Source organism: Chinchilla lanigera, unplaced genomic scaffold, assembly GCF_000276665.1.
Source record: "Chinchilla lanigera isolate Chin_1 unplaced genomic scaffold, ChiLan1.0 scaffold00068, whole genome shotgun sequence".
Classification (NCBI taxonomy): domain Eukaryota; kingdom Metazoa; phylum Chordata; class Mammalia; order Rodentia; family Chinchillidae; genus Chinchilla; species Chinchilla lanigera.
This window is the reverse complement of record NW_004955469.1, coordinates 6,493,715-6,503,818: the sequence shown is the minus strand read 5'-3', so window position 1 is coordinate 6,503,818 and position 10,104 is coordinate 6,493,715. Positions and strand designations below refer to the sequence as shown.

General features: G+C 40.2%; 1 protein-coding gene across 1 annotated transcript in view; it reads left to right on the top strand.

The window, feature by feature from the left end:
- Positions 1-9,862: 9,862 nt before the first annotated feature.
- Itsn2 (intersectin 2) overlaps positions 9,863-10,104 on the top strand; it is a 135,826-nt gene continuing 135,584 nt past the window's right edge. Inside the window, exon 1 of the mRNA XM_005400386.2 lies at positions 9,863-9,990. The gene's annotated coding sequence lies outside the window, so the exon portion shown is untranslated. The remainder of the gene's footprint in view (positions 9,991-10,104) is intronic.

The window sequence follows — 10,104 nt, the reverse complement described above, 5'->3', positions numbered from 1 at the left end:
GAGAAAATCAAGTGAAATTGAAAAATAATTTTGCCTATTAATTTAAAGCTTGAAATGTAGGTGAACTATAGTTTTGAGGATGGTGCAGTGGAATACTGTACTTCTTCATTGCTATGGCAGACTAAATTAATATATTTTTATAGACACTATCAACAATTTCCTGCATTAAAGTTCTGAGAATTATTCCAAAAGAAAGTACACTAGGTTTTTGTCACAGTGACAAATGTCTGAGATAAATGGCTTTTATAAAAGAAAAAAAATTTATTGTGGCTTACAGTTTTAGAGGGTTCAGTCCATGGTCACTTGGGCCTATTGATTTGTGGCTGTGACAGCACAGTACAGCTTGGTGAGGGTGTATAACAGAGGAAGCCCATGTACCTCATGGTGACAGAGAAGCAAAGAGAGAGACAGGGGGAGCTTGGGACTCTAATTTCGCCTTCGATAGCAGACCTCCATTGACCTAACTTCTTTCTACTATTCCTGTAATTCCAGTACTCTGGGAGGCCAACACAGGAGGATTCCAGCTGACCTTGGCAACTAGTTACTTAATGAGACTCTGTCTCAAACAAACAAAGAGCAGGACCCGGGATATAGCTCAGTCAGTGCAAAGGCTCTAGTTTCAATTCCCAGTACCATGTGAGTGTGCACACATACACATACACACAACTTAGAATCAGTTAATAACAAGAACTCATTAAGTGAGTTACAGTATCTCATTCAATAGATAGTATGTACTTTTGTAAGAATTTGGATGTAAAAAATATGTTATTATAGAAATTGCTAATTACATAAGGTTAAGTGAAAAAGCTATAAAATTATGTTACACTATGATTAAAGACAGATACTTATCCATGTATAGAAGCCTTAGAAAGAAACTAAAAGAAGTTGGCTTGTTTGAAATGGTGTCATATATATTATTTAGAATCTAAATGTAATTCTAAGTTTATTTAGAATTAATATTTATATAATTTATGGGTAATATAAAGAAAAATAAAATGTTTTTCTGAAGAAAAAAGTGAATTTTGAAAGAAAGAACATTTAAGATTATTAAGGCTTGCTGGATATGGACAATATGGTTAGCAACTTTCTGCTTTTCTTATGGTTTTTGTGCTGGAGACAATAGAACCCAGGACCTTTGTACTGAGTTATATTCCCAGCACTTTTTACATTTATTTATGTATTTGTTTGTTTGCTTCTTTTTTTTATGAGACAAGATATCACTAAATTGATGTTTTCCAGGCTGGGTTTGAACCTATGATCCTCTTGCCCCAGCTTCCCAGAGTACAGGGATTAAGGCACGTATTACCAAATACGTGGTATTTTTGGACAAAAACTTTAAGTCCCAAAACAATACTGACACTTTCTACAACATAGAATTGAAAATAGAATTTGAAATTATTTTGGAACAGAGTAATGGATGGACAGATAGATGGATATGTGACATTTATATAGTTTTCATTAAGTATTTCTTGATGAAAATGAGATAATAAACTCTTAAATATGACATGATCTGAAATTTTAAAAATTCTTACCCCTACAAATGAATCAATTCTAGAAAGCTGTTTCAAAGTCTGGTGAAAATTCTGATGCTTCAAAGTATATTTTATACAACATTGTTCAAAAGAAGAGGAAATTATCTTGTATGATTTTAGTTATATAAAAACCTAGGAACCTGCCAGATATGATTACACAGCTATAATCTCAGCACTTGGGAAGCTAAGGCCAGAGGATTTCAATTTTGGGTCCAACCTAGAGTACCTAGTAAATTCAAGGCCGGGGCTGGGGATTTAGCTCAGCGGCAAAAAGCGCCTGCCTGGCATGCGCAAGGTCGTGAGTTCAGTTCCTGGTACCGGAGAAAAACCAACAAACAAACAAACAAAATAAAATTCAAGGCCAACCTGGACTAGGTAGTAAGACCCTGCCTCAAAAAACCCAAATAAATAAATAAAATAGAACAAAAAAATCTAGGAACTGGCAAACTTATGACAGAAAATGGTCAGTAATCACATATGATTATTGCACAGAATTAAAAATCAGATACAGACATTAAGATTTTATTTTCCTTAAACTACCTATTTGGAATGTAATGAAGCTTTTCTAAATTGTTGGGGTGGTTTTTTTGTTTGTTTTTTTGGGGGGTTTTTTTGAGACAGGGTCTTGCTATGTAATTCAGGTTGTCTTTGGACTCACTGAGGCCAAAGTGATGGGACGTTGGCCTCAAACTTGTGGCGATCCTCCTGCTTGCTGGGATTACAGATGTGTGCCACCATGCCCAGCTCTCTAAGTATATCGAGTTACCTAACCTTACTAAATTATTTTGCAAATGGTCACAAATAGCAAAATGTTCATTTAATGAGTTATGTATAATTCACAATTGGTCAGACAACATACATATCTTTAAGGCCATTGCTGCCCCTCCTCTTCAAATGATTAGGTGGATTCTTTATTTTCTAGAGTTATGTGAGGGGCTGGGGGTTTAGCTCAGCGGCAAAAGCGCCTGCCTCGCAAGCGCAAGGTCGTGAGTTCGGTTCCCGGTACCAGAGAAAAACCAAAAAAAAAAAAAATCTAGAGTTATGTGAGTCACATGAATGACTCTTACAGTAATCCAAAGAAAACAACCACCTAAGTCACACCCTGGAAATTCACGGCCAACACAAAGAATTTGGGGTCCTGCCTTCAGAAGGAATCACAGACTACCAGAGCTCACATAGTATGTCTGAATGTAAGGGGAAACTTGAACTAATATTTCTAACATTTGCATCCTCATATTTTGTATAACTGTTCTTCCAATACAAATTATTTTGGAAACTCATACTCATGTACATTTACTACAAAACAGGGGAAATTATTGATCAGGTGTGATGTAGTGAATGGAAGTACTGTAGACTACAGCATGTTCTTGATGTTTATAAAAACAGAGAGTAGGGGCTGGGAATATAGCTCAGTGGCACATGTGCCTGCCTGACAAGCACAAGGTCCTGAGTTTGATTCCCAGTACCAAACAAACAAACAAACAAAAAAAAACAGTCAAATTCTAGCTTTTACATTTCCTAAGTCTGTAACTATGAGAAAATACCCAATTTTTCTAAATTTTGATTTCTTTTTCTGTTAAAGAAGGTTAATAATACCTGCCATAAGGTTATTTTAAGGATTAGAGACTATATACACATACACACAGACATATATATGATATCTAACACAATCAACAACACTGGTTATGGTGATTAAGTATCAGGATAACTGGATACTACCAATTCTCAGTAATTGTGGTTGAATGACTTTGTTCAAATGATGGCATTTCTCTGACACTCAGATTTTTTCATTTATAAAAACATCCAAAGGGCTTGGGATGGAGCTCAGTGGTAGAGCACTTGCCTTTATCATACAGACCTGGGTTTAATCCTAGCCTGCATAAGTAAATAAGTGCATAAAAACAGCCCACATAGCCAACTGTTGATGAATGGCTTCTGAGGTTAAATTAATTTGCAAGCAGTCTCTTTTGTTGTTTCTTGCTCTCCTACATGGTTTTACTGAACCAAGCACCTCTAAACTATAGGTACTATACCAAATGGGGAAAAAGAGCATTCATTGGATACAGACTACACAAAAGGAAAAACAGAAATGGTGAGTAGCTCTAAGCACCCAAATCCTGATCTCCATCTCAGTCCCAAGGGAGAAAATTCTCCTTATCTGGCCATTCTTCTCTGGTGCAGATGAGGATGATGACCAGCTTGAAGTTTCTGACCCCATTGCAGGCTATAATTTCATGGCTTGAATTTTTAGTTGTTCATCTTGTTTTCATAAGGGAAGTCAGGATGGGACAAGTTTCAAGCATATCATTTAAACAATCAAAACGTGGCCTTACATTTGCTTGTGGTTTACCCTGTAATAATGTTCTACCCCCTGGCACCAAGACAAGGGGTGCTCTGTCCCCTCTCAGAGGGCAAGGATCAGAGCAGTTATCTTTCCCAAATTTCACTGTATTAAGATGCTGTCTTACGTAGGGAGAAGAAAAGGGCAATAGTAGAAGTAAAAATGTTTGACCAGTCTGGGCCAAACAGTACAAAACCACTGATCCACTATGTATTTTAAAGTAAAGCATGTTGCTTTCTGAACTCAGAATAGCATGGACTGTGTTTCTCTCTATAAAGAGAAAAAAGAAAATCACAAATGGGTGTGGGAAAATTCCCCCAAAGCCCATTACCTTTTTTTTCAAGGCTAACAATGACCACAAACAGAACTTTTTTCTAATTCCTAGGATTATTATAAGAATTAAATAAAATTTTTAAAAATGAGGGGTTGGGGGTATGGCTTAGTGGTACAGCATGTGTTCAGCATGCACAAGGTCCTGGGTTCCATCCTCAGCACCACACACACAGACACACATACATGAACAAAACACAAACTCTGCAGAGTACAAAATGCTACTTTATTATTAGCTCAACTATTACAAGAAAGGAACTGCTATCACTCCAGGTTTGTCTGCAGACAGCAGCAATGAAATACACAGACAGCCAGGCATATATGCCAGACAGGAAGCATGTCTGACTCTTAAATACAGACTAGATTCCCTTTCGCTGAGCTACACCTGGCACCCTGGGAGCCCCTGCCGCTTTGGTCATGAATGAGCATGCCTTGTCCAGGGCCTCTGTACTTCACCCAGTCTGGCTCCACCCTGCAGTTCTGGCCCAGGGCCAAGTCTGGGTGAACTTCCCTCTTCAGCTTGCCTGGCACTGCCTTTCCGGTATCATCAGGCGTCAAGCCAGAGTCTTAAGTTATAAACAACACAAGTGGCCCAAAATGGGACGGCTCCTTCCTTCCCTGCTAGGGCTGGGAATTTCCCTTCCCTTCCCTTTCAGTCACTCCCATTTCCACCTCTTTGCTTCTTTTTTTTTTTGCTCCAGATCCAGAATAGGGTCTGTGAGGTCAAGAAACTAAGAAAAGAGCCCAGGAGCAAATTCATTCTACTTGACTATTCCTGTGAATTAAGAACATGGGAATTTCTTAATAACAATTTACTTACAGGAAACAAAAATTCAATTAGCAGACTGACAAATACATGTCAAATGAAGGCCTAGGCCTTTTCCTGGGCCCTAAACACCCTACCTGCTTTTCATCCTTTCTTTTTTTCCCCTAATACTGAGGATGGAACCCAGGGCCTTTACATTGAGCTACACGTCCAGCCCTTTTTGATTTTTTTTACTTAGAGTCTCAATAAGTTGCTAAGTTGCCCAGGCTGGGTTTGAATTGATAATCTTCCTGCCTCAGCCTCCCAGAGTACTGGTCTTGCAGATGTGCCACCATGCCCAGTTTGCTCTTATCATTGAACACTAGTGTAGCCCCAACCTGGAGAAAAAAGGAAACTGAAAAAGGGGCAAACTTTTATTTTTCACCTATTTCTCAAAAGCGACCAAATCAACATGGTAGTGTATAAACACACATGTGTGTAGGAGTGGTATGGAGACATTGGGAGACCAGTTTTTTTCTACAGAAGACTAGAACAGTCACTTGGCTGGAAAGCACAGTGGTGACAGTAGAGGCAGACTAACTCCCACCAAAGATAGACGATAAGAGGAGCATATTCCCATCACTCCCTGCTCCTAGTTCTGGATATCCTATGGGTCAGGAGTGGCAGAGCCAGATCCTCCTGGTAGTCCATGGTCTAACACCCTTTTAATTTGGTGAAAGACAGAATTTGCAGATGCAAGATTAACAATGCAGAATAAATACAAAATAGCCATGTTGATGCACACCCTAACCAAATTATCTAAGGCCAAATATTGCTTAAAGAACAAACTGGAGAAAAATGATAAACTGTACATCAGGCAACAGTGGTCTGATCAACTGCTACCTTCTCAGTAGAAACCACGTGACCAGAAAAGAATGGGAAAACATCTTTAAAATGCTAAAAGAGTACTCACTTCAGCAGCACATATAATAAAATGCTGAAAGAAAGAGGAAAAAAAGCAAAACCTGTCAACTCAGAATTCAGATGAAATAAAATGATGGGATTTTGTGGCCAATAGACCTGTACTATAATGTACTATAAGAAACAGTAAAGGAAGTTCTTTGCTAAGGGAAGTATTATTGGATGGAAACTCTGCTCCTCAGGAAAGAATAAGTACCAGACATGATAAATATCTTATACATTAAGGCTATCTCTTGCACATTAAAACAATACTGAGACTCCATCTCACTCCAGGAAGAATGGCTATCTCAAGAAATCAAACAATAACAAATGTTGGAGAGGCTACAGGGAAAAAGGTACACTTCTTCATTGTTGGTGGAAATATAAATGCATACAACCACTATAGAAATCAGTATAGAGATTATAGAGATTCCTCAAAACACTAAAAATAGAAATTCCATTTGTCCCAGCTATTGCCCTTCCAGGTATCTTCCTGAAAGAGTTAGACATAATACTATAGTGATACATGCATACTCATGTTTTGTAAGCAGCATAATTCATAATAGCTAAATCTTGGAAACAGCCTATTTGCCACCAACAGATAAATGGATAAAGAAAATGTGATATTTATATACACTGGAGTATTACTCTGCCATGAAGGATAAACTTGAACCATTTGTTAGACAATGACTGCACCTTGAGACCATAATAAATGAAGTATATCAGACACACAAGCTTAGATAGTACATGGTTTCTCTTAAATGAGAAACCCAATAGATAAATAAAGTACCAAATAAAATACAATAGAAAACAGAGAAAAAAAAGTTACTGTATCCCAGCATGGCCAATGTATCTAAAGTGTACTTTCATTTAACAGAATTATTTTATGTGTTTTATATGTTTTCCGCCTATTAGTTTGGCTGTTAATTTGTGTTTATGATGATTAATTGATAAAGATTTACAAAAGTAAATCTGATCCTAGTCAAAAAAGAAAAAAAAAAAAAGAATGAAAGAAAAGGGGTGGAGGGGAGGGAAAAAGAAAAGAATTCAGATGTGTTCTGTACATTCACCAATTCCCCACAATGAATATAATCATTATATACTGCAAACATGTACTAATAAAATTTTTAATGAATTTTTTAAAAGACCATTTCTGTTGCTGTATTCTCTTGATTTCTTTATAAATCATTTGTTCAAAACTAAAATCACAGCATTGTCTTGAGTGATCTGTTATTGGGAAAGTCTTACATAAAATATGAGCTCCATGTTCTCATAGACTTCCTACTCTATGAGAGAATATATTCATCTTATAGGATGCTTGGAGCCTGGAATGACAGCTTTTATCTACTGTAGCCTGCTCTCAGCACTACAGATTTGTTTCGAGGGTAAACTGCATAGGAATGGGGTGAAGGACGGAATCTTAGAAAACTAACAAAAGGAGAGATTGATAGAACTTAGGTTCTCAACTGTTTTGAAACTCATCGAATTTGGTACTTAACACATTTTGCTGTGAAAATTTTGCCTCAGTACTTGTTTGTTTGGTATTTGGCACACAAGGCAGAATTTGTTGGTGTCAATTGCCTTGTGATTTGTTACCCTTTTCAGCCAAAACAAGTTGATACTTGTTGTTTTTGGTACCGGACTTGTAGTGCCTCCTGGAACCAATTAACGATGAGTAGCAAAGTACCACCATAAATACTTGGGGAGGAGCATTAATGCAGTGGAGGAAAACAGATTGACAGTAAATGTTCCCATGGTAAAAGCTAGGTTTCCAGCTTCATTTCCATTCCTAGGCCTAAGAATCCATCCTTTGTCACTGCAGAACCAGGAGAAGAGAAATGCAGCATACATTGTCTACTCCCCAACTCTGCAAACGTTTCATTCTATATTCATTACTAATGTTCTATGGAACTGACAAGAATGTCTCTATGTCTTAGGCAGGATTTAGCTCCTTCTGGTATTTCATCTTCAGCTAGCACAGGGGCAAAGGAGGTGGTAAGACTTGGGAAACGCTAAGGAGGAAATTTACAGATATAGGTTCAAGGTCTGCCTTTGAGAAGAGGAAGTCAATGAACTAGTAGATGCATCACCTATGTGAATCACTAATACCTACAGACAGACACTCACAGGATGAGCATGCTGGGTGGAGGGCCAATTGTTCCAGGTGCTGAAATTCTTGGTACAGTCTGAGTGTTCCGGGAGTAGGTAAACGATAGGAATAAGGATAGAGGAAAGGGATAGTTGGTGTTGTTAGCTTCAAAAGAGAAGGACGTTATATGTGAGTAGAAAACAATGATTGAGAAGCAACAAGAGGAACAAAGAGAATATTTCTTTGGCCACTCCCAAGATCTATGTGTCCTTTCTATATTCCATTCTTTACCTACTTGAATAGAACTACTATTACCTAGGCCTACTCAGAAACCTGAAAATCCTTTACTCCTTTTCCTCCCTCATTTCTTATATCTAATCACCAAATGCCTAATATTGTCCAAATCCATCTCTGAATTATACACAGAGGTTTTTCTATTGGCAGCTGTGACAGAGTAGGATAGGATGGACCTATGGGCCTCAAAATTCTGAGTGGAACCCTGGGATACAGTTGTTTTGGTGCTTGGAATATTGCAGACAATTCCTACCAGAGGTTGTCAACATTTCAGCTTATTTTAGGGAGGCTTTAACTTTTTTTTTCTTTCTTTTTTAGTAAACATCCCTTTCTATAAATTCTGTTTTTGTTCTGCTGTGAATATGGCACCTTTTTCAGAGAAAATGAGGCTCAGGAGGAATTATACCAAGTTTAGAACATCAAAACACAAATGACCTACGGGAGGGAATACTATGTGGAAAAGGATTCTGAGGCTTAGTCTTTGAATGTGGACTCAGAAAGGAAACACTACAATTAATCGGTAAACTCTAGTGCTCAAGAGTACTAGCTATAGCTGGGTTGTTTGCACATGGGGACATACTGACTGATCCTCAGGAAGTGAAGGACCGCCTAGACTGATACTAAGAAGTCAAACCTCTCTGTGTCAGTGAAGCTCAAGACCTGTCTGTCAGGACTTGGTCAGGTCCTAATTGAAGAGCTGGATAAAGCAGAGTGTGAGAGCGGGAAAAGCCTGTTTATCACTACTGATGTTTGTTAAATTCTTCCCCAGAGCAGGTTGGCCAGTTCAGAGGCCTGGGCGTTTCAGCGGTGCCTCTCAAGTTAAGCCTTGCTGCCTTCACCAGCATCAACTGGTAAAAAAATGAATAGCCATGGGGTCCATTGATTTTACAGATTTCTTCCACACCAGCAGAAGTCATAGAGGGCATGAGCTTTGTACATCAAATCAGTCCCAACCCTGCTTCAAAAAGCCAGTAGAAATTGCTCTTGAGGAACCACTGACTTCTCCCTACCACAACCAAAAGAAAGCCTTTCCCATTACGGAGTGCTGTGCGAAGGGGAAGTCCCAGTATGTGGTGTTACTGGAGTTTAAGGTGGTTACTGTGGACTTGGAGGAGTTTGAAGGCGGGAAAAAGAAATTGTGGGTTTGAGCTTCACCTTAAGCTGGCTATGGAGTGGGGAAGAACGCTTAGCTCCTGCAGGCTAGTCTTCAGGAAAGTCTTACTACTGCTGGTGAGTGTATGGGACTAGGGATAGAGGGTGATCCTCGGTGGCCCTTTCTGGGTGTTGTGGATGAGGGTGAGGAATGGTGAATGGATGGCCCTCGGGCATGAGTAAATCCTTTAGAGTGCACGGGGTGGGAGGCCTGTGAGAGACCCAAGGATGGGGAGCAACCTCCTCCCTTCCTCCCACTTTCCACCTGCCAGGGGTTAGCGACCCCAGATCAGCGAAGACCGTCAGTGAGTGAGCCCCACACGGGGTGCAACAGGGACGTGCGGGCACCGCGGGCCCTTCGCGAAGCCCCGGGGTCTGCTGTGGCAGGAAGCGCACCACCCAACCTCAGCATGTCACCTCGGGGAGGAGGAGCCAGGTGGGTCGTCGCAGCTTCAGGAAGGGCTGCCAGGTCCGGAGCTTCGGGGGCCTCCCGGAGGAGAGGAGCCTTGGGACCTGGCCCGGGGGTCCGGTGCCTCTGGGTTCCGAGGTGAGGGTCCGCGCCGCGCATTTCGGGCTCCCGAGGGTGGAGAGTCGGTGCCCGGCGGGGTGGCGGGCGGGCCGTCAGCTGCCCGGCCCGTCGCTGCCTCCCCGCCCCCCGGCT